We start from the raw sequence: 18032 nt of genomic DNA, 5'->3' as shown, positions 1-18032 counted from the left end.
CTCTGAGCTGGGGCAGGGGATGGGGGTTGCAGGGGGGTGCAGACACGTGGGCTCGGGGAGGGAGTTGGGGGGCGGGAGGGTTGCAGGCTATGGGGAGGTTGAGTGAGGGGTGCAGGCTCTGAGCTGGGGCAGGGGATGGGGGTGCAGGGGGGTGCAGACACGTGGGCTCTGGGGGTGAGTTGGGGGGTGGGAGGGTTGCAGGCTATGGGGAGGTTGAGTGAGGGGGCAGGCTCTGAGCTGGGGCAGGGGATGGGGGTGCAGGGGGGTGCGGACACGCGGGCTCGGGAGGGAGTTGGGGGGCGGGAGGGGTGCAGGCTATGGGGAGGTTGAGTGAGGGGGGCAGGCTCTGAGCTGGGGCAGGGGATGGGGGTGCAGGGGGGGTGCGGACACGTGGGCTCTGGGAGGGAGGTGGGGGGCAGGAGGGTTGCAGGCTATGGGGAGGTTGAGTGAGGGGTGCAGGCTCTGAGCTGGGGCAGGGGATGGGGGTGCAGGGGGGTGCAGACACACGGGCTCGGGGGGGAGCTGGGGGCGGGAGGGTTGCAGGCTGTGGGGAGGTTGAGTGAGGGGGGCAGGCTCTGAGCTGGGGCAGGGGCTGGGGGGGCCGGGGTGGTGTGGACACGCGGGCTCGGGGGGGGAGTTGGGGGGCAGGAGGGTTGCAGGCTATGGGGAGGGTGAGTGAGGGGTGCAGGCTCTGACCTGGGGCAGGGGATTGGGGTGCAGGGGGGTGCGGACACGCGGGTTCGGGGAGGGAGTTGGGGGGCAGGAGGGTTGCAGGCTATGGGGAGGTTGAGTGAGGGGAGCAGGCTCTGAGCTGGGGCAGGAGATTGGGGTGCAGGGGGGTGCGGACACGCGGGCTCTGGGAGGGAGTTGGGGGGCGGGAGGGTTGCAGGCTATGGGGAGGTTGAGTGAGGGGTGCAGGCTCTGAGCTGGGGCAGGGGTGGGGGTGCAGGGGGGTGCGGACACGCGGGCTCGGGGAGGGAGTTGGGGGGCGGGAGGGTTGCAGGCTATGGGGAGGTTGAGTGAGGGGTGCAGGCTCTGAGCTGGGGCAGGGTATTGGGGTGCAGGAGGGGGTGCGGACACGCGGGTTCTGGGAGGGAGTTGGGGGGCGGGAGGGTTTCAGGCTATGGGGAGGTTGAGGGAGGGGTGCAGGCTCTGAGCTGGGGCAGGGGATGGGGGTGCAGGGGGGGTGCACACACGCGGGCTCTGGGAGGGAGTTGGGGGGCAGGAGGGTTGCAGGCTATGGGGAGGTTGAGTGAGGGGGGCAGGCTCTGAGCTGGGGCAGGGGATGGGGGTGCGGGGGGGTGCAGACACGCGGGCTCTGGGAGGGAGTTGGGGGGGGGCAGGGGTGCAGGCTATGGGGAGGTTGAGTGAGGGGTGCAGGCTCTGAGCTGGGGCAGGGGATGGGGGTGCAGGGGGGTGCGGACACGCGGGCTCGGGGAGGGAGTTGGGGGGCAGGAGGGTTGCAGGCTATGGGGAGGTTGAGGGAGGGGGGCAGGCTCTGGGCTGGGGCAGGGGATGGGGGTGCAGGGGGGTGCGGACACACGGGCTCGGGGGGGGAGTTGGGGAGAGGGGGTGCAGATTATGGGGAGGTTGAGTGAGGGGGGCAGGCTCTGAGCTGGGGCAGAGGATGGGGGTACAAGGGGGGTGCGGACACGCGGGCTGGCGGGAGAGTTGGGGGGCGGGAGGGTTGCAGGCTGTGGGGAGGTTGAGTGAGGGGGGCAGGCTCTGAGCTGGGGCAGGGGATGGGGGTGCAGGGGGGTGCGGACACACGGGCTCGGGGAGGGAGTTGGGGGGCGGGAGGGTTGCAGGCTATGGGGAGGGTGAGTGAGGGGGGCAGGCTCTTAGCTGGGGCAGGGGATGGGGGTGCAGGGAGGTGCCGACACCCGGGCTAAGGGGGGGGCTTGGGGGGCGGGAGGGTTGCAGGCGATGGGGAGGTTGTGTGAGGGGGGCAGGCTCTGAGCTGGGGCAGGGGATGGGGGTGCAGGGGGGTGCGGACACGTGGGCTGGGAGGTAGTTGGGGGGGCGGGAAGGTTGCAGGCTATGGGGAGGTTGAGTGAGGGGGCAGGCTCTGAGCTGGGGCAGGGGATGGGGGTGCAGGGGGGGTGCAGACACGCGGGCTCGGAGAGGGACTTGGGGGGCGGGAGGGTTGCAGGCTATGGGGAGGTTGTGTGAGGGGTGCAGGCTCTGAGCTGGGGCAGGGGATGGGGGTGCAGGGGGGTGCAGACACACGGGCTCTGGGAGGGAGTTGGGGGGGGGGTGGGGTGCAGGCTATGGGGAGGGTGAGTGAGGGGGGCAGGCTCTGAGCTGGGGCAGGGGATTGTGGGTGCAGGGGGGTGCGGACACGCGGGCTCGGGGGGCGGGGTGGGCAGCTCGGCGCTGCACCAGGGGAAGGGGCTGCGGGGGTTTCACACGGACACAGACACTTTCCCACAGTCCCAGGGCGGGAGGCAGAGCCGGGGGGGGGGGCGGGGGGCTCTGGCCGGTGTGTCCCGCACTCGGGCTCCCGGCCGGAGCAGGGGCCGCCCCGCAGCGCTAGCACAGACCGAGCGGCGCTGTGGGGTCGGAGCTCGGACAGGTGGGGGGGGGCGGTGCCTGGAGCCCGGGAACCCGCCCCCCCCCGGGTTGACACGCGGCAGAACCGAGACAGCCGGTGCCCCCCACAACTCCGACCCCCCCCAGATTTGGGAGACCAGCAGGTAGCTCGTCCTCAGGGGCCCCATTTCCCCCTACCCGCTCCCTAAACAGGGGTTTTGTCCCCGCACAGGGTCTGGCAGCGTCTCCCCCCTCCCGGCTTAACCCCCACCCCCGATTTTTCCCCTTCAGCCCCTCTCCTGCCGCTACCTGCAGCAGCTTGATCCCCCCCTGGCCAGTAAATTTCTGCCCCGCTCGGACCTTGGCAGCCCCCCCCACTGCGATTTGCCCCCTTGGTGTTTTTAACCCCCCCTCCGAAGAGGAGGCAGCAAATCGTAAGTAGAAGTGAGGGCAGTAGCAACAGCAGAGATTACTGGGCATGCTCCATTCGGGTGCGCATGCTCAGTGCAGCCCAAGTAGCAAATCTGGAGCAGGAGCTGTTTCTGTTGTTACACCGGCTTGCTGCCTAGAACTAAGAGGGAAGGAGAAAACTCGATAAGAGGTTCCTCCTGGCGCTCACGTCCTTTGAACCTGTGATGAATACTCCCTCAGTCCTCAAAGATAGTGACGAGCCTTGGACTGGAGGAGAGGAGACCTGGAGGAGACTTGCTGCAGCAAAGCCACAGGGGGCGTCTCGGAGGTGTTCCTGGCCCCTCTGCCTTGTTCCCTGCCATGGCTGACTTGTTCAGCATACTCTCTGTGAGAGGGGTCACAATCCTCCCCATCACCTTGGATCCACTAGGCTGAGGTCCTGCAAAAAACCTATTTGTGCGATTCGTCACTTTGCCCACACCCCTCTCCATTGCTTGTGCTAATGGTCCTGCCCCTGGGCCAGGCACTTCTTTCTTTTATTTTGAGGAACTTGAGAGGAGAGAGGGGGAGAGATATTCATTTTGAATTTTCTTCATGTCATCAAGCTAGGAAGTATATAAGGGGAGGAAAAAAAATATAAAAAAAAAAAAAGAAAAAAAGAAAAAAAAACAAACCTGAAGTTAAAAAAAACAAATGGTATATTTTGTCTGAAATTTCCCAAAAAATCTGAGCTACATTTTGTCAAACAAAACTAATCAAATGCGAGTTATATGGACAGGGAGCCTTCCTGAACAAGCACAAGCAACACAAGCCCAGACACAAAATCAACACCCTATAAAACACAGTAATTGACCATGTAGACCCCTAGCGACACTTCCACTTCCCTCAACTTTTTAAGTGAAACGGCCAGACTAGGTTACATCGTGATGTACTCCAGAATCAAGGATGAGCGATTCTCCCCATGATCCACTGGAAACTTGCTTCACCCAGCGCTTTCTCATGCATACCGAACCGAAGTGGGTATTCACACACGAACGCTCATGCTCCAACATAGTCTAGATAGTCCTATAAGGTGGCCACAGGAATCTTTGCTGCTTTTACAGATCCAGACTAACACGGCTCCCCCTCTGATACCTCTCTCATTAGTGATATTTAAAGGAGTTTTAGCACCTTCATATCGGGAGAGGAAAAAAACAGGTGCTCAGCCACCCGACACCTCCCCCGTGTGGGGCGTGGGAGCGTGGTGGGGGCGGTGTGCGTTGTTTTATGGTTATAGCGGCTTTGCCATTGTGGCGTAAGGAAAAGGGGGATTTGATACGGGAGCTTGGGATCCAATTTGAAATCCCTTCCAAGTCTGACACTTGTTGTTCATCGCTTGCCAGACTCGACTCTTAGATTTAGGATCAAAGACGTGTTACAAGCACCATTCCCAAGCATGGGGACAGCCAAAGAACATTTGCCCACCAGACCACGTTGGGGATAGCGAAGGAATTAACAAAGAGAGAGTGGATCTGTAGATGGCTCAGGCACAAGGTAAAAGTTTCTGGGGTGATGGGGGCAAGGAAGGAATGGAATGTCTGAGTACGCCCCATCGCCCTTTCCAGAGTTTGTCACAGAGCATAAAAGGACCCTTATTTCCATGACACTGTTTTTTTTTTTTTCTCCAGCTCTTCTTCATATTTTAATATATTTTAAATGAGAAAAAAAATCAACATAAAATTTAACTGCTGTTCATGCATAATCCTAGGTAATGTTGAGAACAACTGGGAATGAGACAATCTGTCCTCAAAGAGGAACTTGACTGACGTCTATAACAATAACTTTGGCACTGGCGAGTAGGAGGAGTATAAATGATGACTCTCCAGGTTTGTTTAAGAGAAACGGAAAAGTATGATGAATGGTTTAGCTCAGACAGAGGAGGAAATGTGCAAGATAACTCCACCGGACTATCCTCATGGCCCATGTCATTTAGTTCAAGAATAGTTCTCTTTTACCATCAGTGAAGTGGAACTCAAGCTTGCTAACTCCAAGAACAACCACAGTGATGAGGACCAGGTAGATTTTATCTCAACATAGCTGTTGTTGAAGACACCCCCAATCTCCCCCACCTGGGGTGATGGACATTCCTGGGTAGAAAGGACACACACTCCAATGACTCGACAGGTAGGACAATTGGAGTTTGATACAAAGGACCACAGGATGCACCCCAAAGATGGGCGAGCTTCAAAAGGGTGACAAGGCAACTCATGTGCGGGAGCTGAGGAAAACAGTGTGCAAACAGATTGCAAAACAGCCTTAAACGCTCACTGCCTGGGAAAACTGTCAACAAGAAATTAAAGATAAAAATCTCCTTCTCGGACAGCTCTAGAGAAGGGTTTTATGTAGTTTATCTTCTTTACGGATTCTCTGATGTTTAGAAAGGCCTTGAACTATGAGGTGAAAGCTTACCACACACTGTCGCAGCTTTCATATGGTCTCACTCCGGTGTGGACCTCCTGTAATGTGTAACAAGGGTTGAGCTCCGAGAAGAAGCTTTTCCCGCACTCACTGCATTCATAGGTATCAGAGGGGTAGCCGTGTTAGTCTGGTTCTGTAGAAGCAGCAAAGAGTCCTGTGGCACCTTATAGACTAACAGACGTTTTGCAGCATGAGCTTTTGTGGGTGAATACCCACTTCTTCAGATGCAAGTGAAGACCCACTTCTTGCATCTGAAGAAGTGGGTATTCACCCACGAAAGCTCATGCTGCAAAACGTCTGGGAGTCTATCAGGTGCCACAGGACTCTTTGCTGCATTCATAGGGTTTCTCTGGGTCTCTCTCCTGTGTGGATCCTCTGATGCATCGTAAGGTTTGAGCTCCGAGAGAAGCTTTTTCCACACTCGCAACATTCGTAGGGTTTCTCTCCCGTGTGGACTCTCTGGTGAGAGATAAGGGAGGAGAAGTGACTGAAACTTTTCCCGCACTCACGGCATTTCCATAAGGTCTCTCTCCCTGTGTGGATACTCTGATGCCTAGTAAGGCTTGAGCTTCGGGTGAAGTTTTTCCCGCACTCACAGCATTCATAGGGTCTTTCTCCTCTGTGTATTCGCTGATGCCTACTAAGGGCTGAGGTATGATTGAAGCTTTTCCCACACTCACAGCATTTGTAGGGTCTCTTTTTCGTGTGGATTATCTCATGTCGAATAAGGGCTGAGCGGTAATGGAAGTTTTTCCCACACTCACTACACGTAGTCTCTCGCTTTTCCGTGAGGATTTTCTCCTGGGACGTAGTTTCCCCTTGAGGTCCCTGTGAGTTCCCTGACAATCAATGGGTTCATCCACTCTCTCCTCTGAGTGGTTTCCCTGCTCTCTCTCTGGTCTGGGGTTATTTTCACCAGCTTTTCCCTGCTCACGGGGGCTGGACACATTCCCTTTGGCTCTTCTCAGTAATTCCCCATGCGCTTCGGCGAGCTCAGCATCTTCCTGGTGAGGATTCTGCTCCTCGCTCTCCCTCACCACCCCATCACCTGCTAGAAGAGAGGAGAAATCTCAGAATTGGGGATGGAAAGGCGGACAGCAAACCCAAGTAAGTGCTGGAGAGACAGAAAATAAAAATCAGGGACTGAACTCCCCGTAACTCTTCCCCACAGGGGACAGTGGAGGGGATCAATTCTGCTCCCCCACCCAGGACCGGCCTTTAGGGGGGGGCATACGGGTGCCCCACCCAAGGGGGTGCCGGGCGCAGGGTTTGGATTTCCCACCTGACCTGCTGCCGAGAGGCTCGCTGGGCTGATGAAAGCGGCACAGGGAGCAGATAAGCAGCAGCGTGGGGGAGTGGGAGAGACCTGAGCTGCAGGGGGCAGCTGGATGACCAGCGTCAGAGCCAGGTGACTGCTCCGGAGCAGAGGGGCCCCTCTCCGCCCTGCTCCACGTGTGCAGCTGCTGCTGTTCCTGTCCCCCCAACCCCCCACCCTCCGTTCACCCCCAGAGTCGCCCCGTCCACCCCCGACTGGGAGCATCCTCCTGACTGCTCTGCAGGGGGGAGGTGCTGATTGATGGCGGGGTGATCCCCTCCCCCCAACCCAGATACTGATTTCCACTGAGCTGGGGTGACGGGACAGGGGGAATCTGCGTGAGCTGCTGCCTCTCTGGGGCCGGAACTGCCGGTAGCTGCTTCTGTCTGAACAAGCCTAGTTCAGGCTCCTGACCCTGGGAACTTTGTTAAAGCGACAGCGCGCTCACTCACTCAGGCGCACACACACACACACACACACACACAGGCTCCCTGAATCCAGGTCACTTCCCCACCTGGGCGGTGCTGAGACATCAGGAGCAGCTGTTTCTCCTGCCCTCCCCTTACACAGCCTGCAGGGAAAGCGACCTGGGTGCAGGAAGCCCTGACGTCGCTCCTTGCTCCCCTCTCCCAGCCCCCCAGGGCTGTGTGGGGCGGGGGAGCAGCAGTCCAGTGGGGGAAGGGGGGGGATGCTGGGGTTAGAGGCAAAGGGGGCACAGTGCAGGGGTTGAGGGCACAGGAGAGTGGTGCAGGGGGTAGCAGTGAAGGGCTGCATAGAACCATAAAATATCAGGGTTGGAAGGGACCTCAGGATGTATCTAGTCCAACCCCCTGCTCAAAGCAGGACCAATTCCCAACTAAATCATCCCAGCCAGGGCTTAGTCAAGCTGGGCCTTAAAAACCTCTAAGGAAGGAGACTCCACCTCCCCAGGGAACCCATTCCAGTGCTTCACCACCCTCCTAGTGAAATAGTTTTTCCTAGTATCCAACCTAGTCCTACCCCACGGCAACTTGAGGTCATTACTCCTTGTTCTGTCATCTGCTACCACTGAGAACAGTCTAGATCCATCCTCTTTGGAACCCTCCTTCAGCAGTTGAAAGCAGCGATCAAATCCCCCCTCAGTCTTCTCTTCTGCAGACTAAACAATCCCAGTTCCCTCAGCCTCTCCTCATAAGTCATGTGCTCCAGCCCACTAATCATTTTTCGTTGCCCTCTGCTGGACTCTTTCCAATTTTTCCACATCCTTCTTGTAGTGTGGGGCCCAAAACTGGACACAGTACTCCAGATGAGTCCTCACCAATGTCGAATAGAGGGGAACGATCACGTCTCTCGATCCGCTGGCAATGCCCCTATTTATACAGCCGAAAATGCCGTTAGCCTTCTTGGCAACAAGGGCAACTGCTGACTCATAGCCAGCTTCTCATCCACTGTAACCCCTAGGTCCTTTTCTGCAGAACTGCTTCCTAGCCACTCGGTCCCTAGTCTGTAACAGTGAATGGGATTCTTCTGTCCTAAGTGCTGGACTCTGCACTTGTCCTTGTTGAACCTCATCAGGTTTCTTTTGGCCCAATCCTCTAATTTGTCTAGGTCACTCTGTATCCTAGCCCTACCCTCCAGAGTATCTACCACTCTTCCCAGTTTAGTGTCATCTGCAAACTTGCTGACAGTGCAGTCCACGCCATCCTCCAGATCATTAATGATTGCGGCACAGGAGTGGAGTGCAAGGGCAGGGGTGAAGGGGGCACAGTGCAGGGGTTAGGGGCTCAGGAGGGGGCAGGTATTGGGGTGCACGAGGGGGGCAGAGGTTAGGACTGAAGGGGGTGTAGGATTAGGGGTGCAGGAGGGGGAGCAGGCATTTGGGGAAAGGACACAGTGCAGAGGTTGGGGGGAAGGGAACGTGGGTTGCCTAGGGAGCCCATGGGAGCCAGGGGCACCAAAATGCAAGTTTGCCCCAGGTGCCATTTCCCCGAGGCCGACCCTGCCCACATCCCATCCAAACACTCAGTAGGAATGGAGGGAGCTCCAGCCAAGGTGTCAGTCATCATCTGTAGGAAGCCAGGAGTGAGATCTGCTGGGGACTGTCCTCAGCTCACAGAGTCTGTGTGGGGAATCCCAGCGGGTTCTCTCAGGCACTTACAGTTTCTGGGTTGGTTTAATGTTTCCTCACCTGTGCAGGGACTTCCCAGGATCTCGCTTTCCACTGAACCAGGGAGATCCAGGACCCACGGCTCTCCCCTCCTTCCAGCTGGAAGATCACAGAGGGTTGGGAAACTGGAAACCCTGCTCAAGGGAAAGAAAACAAAAGAGATCAGGGGAATTCATAGGCCATCTATCATCAGAAAAAACATTCTATTAGTTTAACCCCAGTCCATTTTAAACAATAAAATCGCAGGGCCAGCTCCCCAGGTGCTCAAAGGTGCAGAACACTCTGCTTAGGAGGGATTTAACTATCCCCATCTTTGCTGGGAACACACACAGCCAGACACTCATTATCAAAGAGGCTCCTAAAAAACAGAGACTGGAACTGCATTTCCCAGAAAGTGAAGACTCCAGACAGAGGGCAAGTCTCCCTGGCACTGCTTCTTGCTGACAGACAGGTCCAGAGCCAAAGAGAGAGTCCAGGGGAAGCTGGGAACAGGAAGCATGGGCTGGGGGGTCCAGTGGAGTAAGGACCAGGAAGGGCAGGGATATCACTGAAGGCAGGATCTCAGCAGCATTAGATGTCAGGAAAGCACATCCTGCGGCATTAGGGAACCTAGTGAGTCAGGTATAAAGGGAGGGAGCATAAAAAACACTGTGTGGAGAAAGCTGGCAAATTAGATGGTGTAGTTCAAGAGCCACAGACCAATTCTTCTGCCAAAGGAGAATGTGAAAAATAAGAATCAGGCCACGTGACTTCAGGTGGGACAAATTCGAAGATCCAAAGAACATGCAGAGAAGAGAGACGGCGGCTCTTGCAGGTGGGGATGGAAAAGGAAGAGTCTCCGTGGTTCATGGAGCCAATTAGTTTGTTTTATCATTCATTGATCATTGTTATGGTGATCTCATATGTTATTTCAGATGTAGTCACTGTGTACGAAATAGATTTAAGTTGTAGGTATAGACAGAAGTAAGACAAGTAGAGCCCTGCATGGATACAACGTTTATATCCGCATCCGATCTGCGATCTGCAAAAATGGTCCATGGATCTCTGCAGATTTTCAGGGCTCTAGGAACAAAATTTGTACCCGCAGCCGATCCACAAAAATGGTCCGAATTCTCCACCAGGAGACGTGATCAAAGCAAAGGGCTAAGGCAATGAATCCTAAAATCTTCTAATATAGGCTGGAAGGGACCTCAAGAAGTTATCTACTCCATTCCCATCGCCCTGCGGCAGGATCAGGTGTAAATATGCCAGAAGTTTGTCTGACCTGTTCTTAAAACCCTCCTGGGACAAGAATTCCACAACCTCTCTTTGTAATCCATTCCAGTACTTCCCTATCCTTATCGCTGGAAAGGTTTTGGTATTACCCACCCTCAACCTCCCTTGCAGCAGATCAAGCCAATTACTTCTCCTCCTACCTTCAGTGGACGTGACGAACAGTTAATCACTGCTCTCTTATAACAACCCTTGACATATTTGAAGACTGTTCTCAGTTCCCCACTCACTCTTTTCTCAGAATTAAACATGCCCAGTTCTTTCAACCTTCCCTCCTAAGTCATGTTCGAGGACCAGGAGGGCGCTTTTTCCTTCTGAATGGAGATGCGCAAGGTGAGGTCAAAGAAAAGGATGTTGGAGTAACTGAGACAGGAGAGGATGACTAAGAGCTCTAGTTGCGCGGATGGATAGGAAAGGCCAATTGTTAAGGATGTTATGCAAAAAGAAAATGCCAGGTGTAGGCACAGCCTGGATAGGAGACCCCAGAGGGAGCTCCGTGACAAAGGTATTGCAAAGTTATGGGCCTGAAGTGACAGGCAGCACAATGGTGCTGTCTGCGGCGGTAGAGAAAGAAGGTGGGGGGAGGGCTTGGGGGAAATATTAAGAGCTTTGCTTCAGCTGTTGATCTTTAGCTGATGGCTGGACATCACTGAGGAGATGAGAGAGAGAGAGAGGGGCTGAGATTTCAGTTGCGACAGAAGGAGACAGGCCATGAGCAGAGAGGCAAAACTGGGAGTTAGGAGCACAGAGATGGTAGTTGAATGTGTGTGTGTGCGGATGAGATTACCCGGAAATAAGGTGCAGAGGAAGAAAAGAAGAGGCCCAAGGACAGAGCCCCGTGGAACCCAAACGGAAGGCTGGAACGGGGGTCAGCCGGCTCATTCTAAAGACACTGTAATGCAGCGACTGGAGGAGGAGAAGGATGCGACATCATGGACCTCTTGATGCCACCTGGCAGAGGGCACAGGGTGCCTAATGTTTTACTGGGATCCCACTGACCAGGTACACGCATATTCGTTCACCCAAAGGGGGCGTGTCAGGTGTCTGTCGAGGAACTAGTTAGGTAGGTCTTAGGTAACTCTTAAAAGCTTTGCCAGTCCAGCTCTATTGTTGAAGGTTGTGAAAATGTGCACACACACATGCGCACACACGCACCACCATCCAACATGGCCTGCTGGCCAAAGCTCAATTACAGACACAGCTATAGCGGCAAAAGCATCCATTTTTTAAAACAGGAAACTAAATGTTCATAAGCTACATTAATGCAGAGTTAAGGTTGCCCAGTGCTGTCTCCTGCCTTGCACCATATGGACGGTGAGTAAACTTAAACCTCTGCAGACCAGGAAAAGAAAAGTTAATGTAAACTTTCCCCCAACCCTTAACCCTGTAGCTGGCCAGAACCAGAGAGAATGGTTCTGTGTGGGCCGTGCAAAGGTTAACCAACTGCCACAGGGACTCAGGTATTCAGCTCAATGCAGCAGTAACGGGATGAATTCTATGGTCTGTGGTATAAAGGACGTCAGAGTAGACGACCTAATAGTCACATCTGGCCTTCAAAGCTATGAACCTATAATCGATCCAAGGAAAGACTAAGACTAAGACATTGTCTGTGCTGTGCTCACAGGTGGGAATCCCAGCATCTATCCGCATGCCTCCAGCTGTGTGCACTGGGCCAGCTGTAGCTGTGACTGGCTGATGGAGGGATGGGTTGCAGCAGCTGGGCAGAGCTGTGCCTGTGCTATGCAGAGAGGTGCATGTGAAACTTGGGGGGCAATTCTGCCTCATTTCCGTGCTGAGTGTTGCAGGCTTGGTCAGCAAAGGTGCCCAAGGGCATGTTCTTGCCATGGGGGTTGTCAGCACCCTGGTGGCGTATGTTCGAGTGAACTGTGGGGCTTAGTGAGGGGTAAGTGAAGGCAGCGACTCAAAAGGAAAACTCAGGTTGAGGGCAAGGGGGTAGTAACACTGTGCAAGTCTCAGCTGGCCTGTGTGCAGGAGGTTCAGTACTGGAGAGCAGGCCAGGGGGAGGAAGCTTCTGTTTGCTATGACAGAGATGAACCCGAATATTATCTTAGCAAAGAGAAGAACGTGTTAGACATTCTGCTGTACTGCTCTGTTCCCAGAGCGCTCTGTAACAGGGGAGGGGAGAGGGCTAGTGTGGGTGTCTCTGGCATGTCGGGGTGATGCTGAAACAGGGCAGAGCAGAGGTGGCATTGGGGGAGTGGCATGAACCTTATCTCTTCATTTCCTGTTCCAAGAGCCGAGGGGATGGGAATCCGTACCCAGCGAGGTCACATTCTCACAGTTCTCCTGCATGACCTTCCTGCAGAGGGCTCTCTGAGTGGGGTCCAGCAGAGCCCCCTCTTCCCTGGTGAAATACACAGCCACCTCCTCGAAGGTCACCGGCCCCTGAAAGAGCAAGAGCCCAACACTCAGTACCTGCTGCCCCACTCACAACCCCACTATTCATGGAGGAAAGGAGCCAATCAAATGGAAGCTCGAGAGAGTCAGCAGAGTCCTATCCCCACACTGCTGAGAGCAGCCAGGAGACATCTGGGTGAGGGGACGAAGTGAGAGCCCCTTGTCTCTCCCAGCAGATCCACCACAGACCTACTAGCCAGAGGCTGATACAGGAGACGGAGCCCCCAGTAGGGTCCAGGCACAGCCCCATGGTAGAGAACCCAACACCCTCCCCACTGCCAGCAGCTGGATGTGAGGGGCCAGGACATCTTCCCTACACCTCCCTGCTGGGTGCCCCCTTTCCATGTCACACCAGCCCCTGGCTAGCAGGCTGAGGGTTCAGCACTGGAAGTCTGGTCAGTTTTCCCAGCCCCACCCAGGGAGTTGCTTTGTCTGTTTCCTGTTTCACAAATTAGGGAATTTTCTCCCCCAACACCCAAGTGTTTGTTCCAAGGATCTAGGCCCATGTTAACAAGTCCCGGCAGGTTTGTCACACTCTGTCCCCGTCCCTTTCCTCACCCAGGGTATTCCCTGCCCCCCTCCAGCCCTAACTCCCCAGAAGTTGCCACCTCTTCAGTATTTCCTGCCCCCCCCCTCCAGCAGGAACCCACCAGCAACCCCCCAATAACCCCTACCTGAGCTGGCGCCACTACAGCCATTTCTCCTGTCCCATGGGAGGCTGGGATGAGCTGGAGCGAGAGGTGGGCGTCATTCTGCAGCCTGGCAGGGCGAGAAGGGCAGTTGTGGAGGTTTCAGAACAGGCTTCAGTTCATTTCACATCACGATTCCCCCAGGCCCTTTCCCTGGGGACAGAGATTGTAGATTCTGCCAGGCTGGGAACATGTTCAGTCCCCACAGTGCAGCACAGACCTGGCCCCTGGCCCCTCCTGTCCCCCTTGTGCTCCCCCCAGCAGCAGTAACAAACCAAGACATTTTGAAGCACTCCCAGCCACAGGGCGTGAATCAAACCCTGGACCAGGCCAGACCCAAAGGAGCCCCTTGGGGGGGGGTCCCCCTGCCCCTGCCCCCAGGGCAGCGCACTCCTGCCGCAGGGGGGACAGGGAGAGTCCGGGGCTGGTTCTTCCTCTCTCTGCCCCTCACCTCGGTCACAGGGAAGTGACCCTGGGCAGGGACGCTGCAGTGAGAGTGCCGGGGGGGGGGGTCAGAGATCTGGGAACCTGCCCCCCCCTCTAATTTCCCCTCCCCCCCTCCCGTCCCCTCCTCCCCTTCCCTAGCGCCCTGCCCCGGGCTGGGAGCCGGGGTCACCGCCCCGCTCCCGGGGGCTCTCTCCCCGCGGCTGCCCCGCTCCGCCCGTGCGGGGAAGGGGGCACCAGGCGGGGGGACCCCGCTTCACCCCCCCCGTTACTGGGCACAGCAGAGCCGGGGGGGGCGGCTCAGACTCGCTGCGGGAAGGATCCGCCCGGCCTCAGCGCTGCAGCAGCTCTGGGCGCCCGGGGGCAGCGATGGGGGGGGCAACCGCGTAGAGCCCGGGACCTGCCCCGCCCCCCGGGCTCGGTCACCGGCTCCAGGGCGGTTTCTAGCGGGAGAAGCCCCCCCGGCCGGGCACGGACGGGTTAATGCCGGGCTCCCCCCGGCACAGACCCCGCTGGAGAAGCAGCAGCTGCTCATCTCCCAGCTCCCAATGGAAGCAGCAGCGTCTGGTCTCTCCGGAGCTGCCGGGGGCTGATGGTCCCGGTTCTTTGTTCTCCCTCCCGGGGCCCCCCCCGCTCCCAGCTGCCCCAGCCCCTCCCCGTGCCCCGCAACCCCCCCCACTCCCAGCTGCCCCAGCCCCTCCCCATGCCCTGCAACCCCCCCGTTCCCAGCTGCCCCAGCCCCTCCCTGTGCCCCGCAACCCCCCCCGCTCCCAGCTGCCCCAGCCCCTCCCCATGCCCTGCAACCCCCCCCAGCTGCCCCAGCCCCGCCCCGTGCCCCGCCACCCCCCCGCTCCCAGCTGCCCCAGCCCCTCCCCGTGCCCCGCAACCGCCCCCCCGCTCCCAGCTGCCCCAGCCCCTTCCCTGAAACCCCCCCCCCCGCCAGCTGCTCCAGCTTCCTCGGGCTGGAGCTGCTGGCCCCACCCACCCCCCACAAACCCCTGGGGCTGTTTGGGGGGGGGCTCACTCAGTCCCCCAGGAGCGGGGGGGGGGAGCAGCGGAGCGGAGCCTGCCCAGCAAACAGCTGATCACAGCTGCGCCCAGGCCGCCCCCGGGGAAAAGCTCCGCGGAGGAGGCGCCACAAGCTGCCGGCAGCGGGTCATTCCGGGGGGGCCGAGCACCCGCCTGCAGCCGCCGCAGCCTCCTCCCCCCCCGAGCCCCCACGGGAGGGGGGGAGCAGCCTCCCCAGCCGGGGCTCAGGGCATTGGGGTGCCGGGGCTCCCCCCATGCGCACGCCTGGGCCCGGGACACTCACACACACACTCTGCCCCGGGGCTCCCCTGGTGCCCAGAGACCGATCAACCCCCCGCCTGCAGCTCCGGCCTCTCCTCCCGCCCCGCCAGCCGCACCCAGAGGAGCCCCGGGCCCCAGGCTCTGTCCCCACCTGGAGCCCAGCGGGGCCGGGGGCAGCTCCTGCGGCAGCTGAGAACAGCGGCTCCGCTCCGACCCGGGCGGCTCCAGCGCTGCCGGCAGCACCTGGCCACCAGGGAGCAGCTGCTGGGCCTGGGCTCCTGTGTCACAATGTGCCAGAGCCCCGCCCCCAGGAGCTGCCCCGCCCCCGGGCTGTGCCAGAGCCCCGCCCCCAGGAGCTGCCCCGCCCCCGGGCTGTGCCAGAGCCCCGCCCCCAGGAGCTGCCCCGCCCCCGGGCTGTGCCAGGGCCCCGCCCCCATGAGCTGCCCCGCCCCCGGGCTATGCCAGAGCCCCGCCCCCAGGAGCTGCCCCCGCCCCAGATTTGTTCTCCTGCCTCCTTCTTCCCAGCACCCCCTGCTCCCAGCTGCTCCCTTCCTGTGTCTGCAAACACCCCCCGGGAGGGCTGCAGCGCTCACTGGGGCTGGCTCCAGTGGCTGAAGTTGCCTCCATCTCTGCTCACCTGGGGGGGAACAAAGAGAGGAGATGGGCCTAGGGTGTGAAAGCAGAATTAGGGGGCAGGGAAAGAAGGACTGTTTGGAAAGGTGGAAAGGAAAGGCTCCTGGGTGATCCAGATGGAGTCAGAAGCAGTTGGGCAGCAGAGGCTCAGGGAAATTGAGGGGAACCCCCGGGGTGTCCCAGTGATGGCCAGGGATTGTACAGCACCTAGCGCAATATGGGGTCCCGATTTCAGTCATGGTCTGTGCAGCACCTGGGAGCCCTGATGTCTGTTTCCTGATCACAGGCACTGGGGATGGAGAGAGGGAAACCTCAGCACCTGAAGGGTTAATGCAGCCCTGTGTGCAGCCCCTGCTAGGATGACCAGACAGCAAATGTGAAAAATCGGGACAGGGAGTGGGGGTAATAGGAGCCTATATAAGAAAAAGACCCAAAAATCGGGACATCCGGTCACGCTAGTCCCTGCTGCGCTCATGAGGGGTTGGCTTAGAGAGTTGTAGTAATAACAGCAGCAAAGAGTCCTGTGGCACCTTATAGACTAACAGACGTATTGGAACAGGAACTTTCATGGGTGAATCCCCACTTCGTCAAGCTGCACCAATAGTCCCCATATGGGCTAGTGGTCAGGATTCCTGGTTTTCACCCAGGGGGCCTGGGTTCCAACTTCTGCTGTGGGGAACGGTGCAGAGCTTTTGCCAGCGTGGAGACAGTAAATGAAAGTAACAGGAAGGGATCCTGGCAGCAGGGGAGTTCGACAGTGTGGGGCGGGGATCCCAGACGTGGGGGTGGGGGGCAGAGGTCTGAAGGGAGACCAGGGAAGGATCCCAGCAGTGTAGGAAGTTGAGAGCACAGGCCTGGCCTGGGGGTGGGGAGAGTGAATGTGTCCCTCTAAACCCACCCACTGCAGACTAGGCAGGACTGGAAGAATTACATATTTGTTGGTAAATGTCAATTTCTGTGTAAACACAGAAACCCAATGGCAAAATATTTCCATCGATAATCATCAAAACTGACCAATGGGCCAAAGTAAGAAACATTGCTGCTTGAGAACTTACCCTGTTGTAGGAGCAGCAGTGATCTGTGTGCTGCGTATCTCCTGTGTGCCCAAAAGGTCTGTTACGCCCCCCCGGCGCCCCCCCCCGCTTGTCTCCTCTCCCTCTCTGAATGCCTGTGAAGTGGCTTTCCCCCTCCCCCACTCCTGCAATGCTGGTGGGATGAAGGGGCTGGTTGAACAGCTGGAAGAGCAGAAGAGCTCCCAGGCAGACAAGGTGTCTGGGACTCTCATTAGGCAGCGATCACACACCCAGAGCATGGACCCTGCATGGACACTGGCTGAAGTGGAGTGTGACCCGCCAGATGCAGCCAAGTCATCTCCAGTCGCAGGCCATGAGGAGCAGGTCCTTAAAAGGGGAAGGGGCCCTGTGCTCAGGAGTCACTCACAAGCTTGTACCTCCAGTGAATGCCCTTCGCCCCGACCGCCTGGCCAGTGGTTCGCTGCGTTACATTCCATCGCGCCCCGGGAAGACTTACCTTCATTGCACCGTCCATCGCGGCACTGGGGGACACTTACCTTAAAGGATCCTGACATCTCCAGTGCCAGGCCTGTCCTGGGAGTGTGAGAATGACACCCTCCCCTCCCCCCACCCGCTTCTTTTGAGCTTAGCTGTCAGTATAATAAACATGCTGCTTTCTGCCAAACTCTGGTGGGTCATTAGTCCTCCCTAAGCTTACTACCTGGCCCAATTTCGGGTAACAGAAGCAACATTGTTTAATCTGTCATTGTACCAAAAGGGGAGATGGTTATCTATAAAGAAGTGTGAAGACTAAATACCTCCGATGAGGATGGGATTTGAACCCATGCGTTCAGAGCACAACGGATTAGCAGTCCATCACCTTAACCACTCAGCCACCTCATCTGAGCTATCAAGAAAGTGGACAGGAAGAGAAATCTAAGGCCGGCAGAGATAGGGACACACGCGTTTTTTAATTCTAAGCGAAAGCAGGGGCTGAATGAGCTCCCCCCTCACATCTAGTGAGGAGCTGGGGGAAGACTTCAGGAACAGGCCGTGTTTGCACAGACACCCCTACTCTGCCTAGCTATGCAGCATGATGGGGCCGCTTCCCCAAAATGACCAGTTTGGGATGGTGGTGGGTAACAAATCACTAAAGCATTGAGTGGAATGAAATGTTATTCTCCTTCCTGTACAAGTGAAGGGCAGCAGAACGTACCTAGGCCGTCCTGACGGAGGGGTGGGTGGGGGAGGAATCGCTTTCATTGGACTGCAGAGAAGTGATTGAGGACGTCACCCTAACCCAGTGGGCCCCAAACATTTCACACTGCGCCCTCGTACCCATGGCTGTGGCCCATCGGAAGCCGCGGTCGAGAACCGGGGCTGGGAGTGGGGCCGTTGCTTGCTGGGGAGAG

General features: G+C 57.6%; 1 non-coding gene across 1 annotated transcript; it reads right to left on the bottom strand.

Annotated features, from left to right (window-relative positions):
- Positions 1-17441: 17441 nt before the first annotated feature.
- On the bottom strand, positions 17442-17523 carry TRNAS-GCU. The gene has a single exon. It is a non-coding gene; the product is annotated as a tRNA-Ser (tRNA).
- Between the last annotated feature and the right edge of the window lie 509 nt (positions 17524-18032).

The sequence above is a fragment of the Mauremys mutica genome, unplaced genomic scaffold, assembly GCF_020497125.1.
Source record: "Mauremys mutica isolate MM-2020 ecotype Southern unplaced genomic scaffold, ASM2049712v1 001630F_np12_obj, whole genome shotgun sequence".
Classification (NCBI taxonomy): domain Eukaryota; kingdom Metazoa; phylum Chordata; order Testudines; family Geoemydidae; genus Mauremys; species Mauremys mutica.
The sequence above is the reverse complement of the archived record's forward strand: the minus strand, read 5'-3'. Positions and strand labels throughout refer to the sequence as shown.